Source organism: Fukomys damarensis, unplaced genomic scaffold (genome assembly GCF_012274545.1).
Source record: "Fukomys damarensis isolate Sample0158 unplaced genomic scaffold, DMR_v1.0_HiC HiC_scaffold_33, whole genome shotgun sequence".
NCBI classification, from domain to species: domain Eukaryota; kingdom Metazoa; phylum Chordata; class Mammalia; order Rodentia; family Bathyergidae; genus Fukomys; species Fukomys damarensis.
Genome location: NW_022900945.1, coordinates 24,438,598 through 24,438,948, shown reverse-complemented (window position 1 = coordinate 24,438,948; position 351 = coordinate 24,438,598). Strand labels below are relative to the sequence as shown.

At 66.4% G+C, this 351-nt stretch overlaps 1 protein-coding gene across 8 annotated transcripts in view; it reads left to right on the top strand.

Annotated features, from left to right (window-relative positions):
- The first annotated feature begins 6 nt into the window (after nucleotides 1–6).
- Nucleotides 7–351, top strand: part of Znf644 (zinc finger protein 644) — a 94,030-nt gene continuing 93,685 nt past the window's right edge. For 6 of the 8 annotated variants that reach the window (XM_010614665.2, XM_010614670.2, XM_010614668.2 and 3 more), the window contains exon 1: nucleotides 7–85. The gene's annotated coding sequence lies outside the window, so the exon portion shown is untranslated. The remainder of the gene's footprint in view (nucleotides 86–351) is intronic. The other 2 variants (XM_033758197.1, XM_010614661.2) reach the window with 1 other exon arrangement.

Genomic DNA, 351 nt, shown 5'->3' with positions numbered 1-351 from the left:
CCGGGTAGCGTACAGAGCGGCGTGTGACGCGGGGACGCCGCGCGCTCCCAACGTCGCCCCGGTTTGACGCACACGGCACCAAACTGTGAGTTTCAGGGGTTATTTGGTCGGATTATCCGGGACCTGAGTGGGTTTCAGGCCTCTGGGCTGTGGCGACAGCAGGACTGAGGGTGGCGGAACAACTTGGGGGACCCGGTCTGCGGCGCTTGTGCTCGGGGAGCTACGCCCTAGGCTGGGTCCCAACCATCCAAAAGGACGCATTTTGCCGCACAGGCTAAGATGGCGGCGGCGGCCGAGGAGGCGGAGTTGGTGCTACACAAGGAGCCCGGGCCCCGGGTTCGGGGAGGCGGC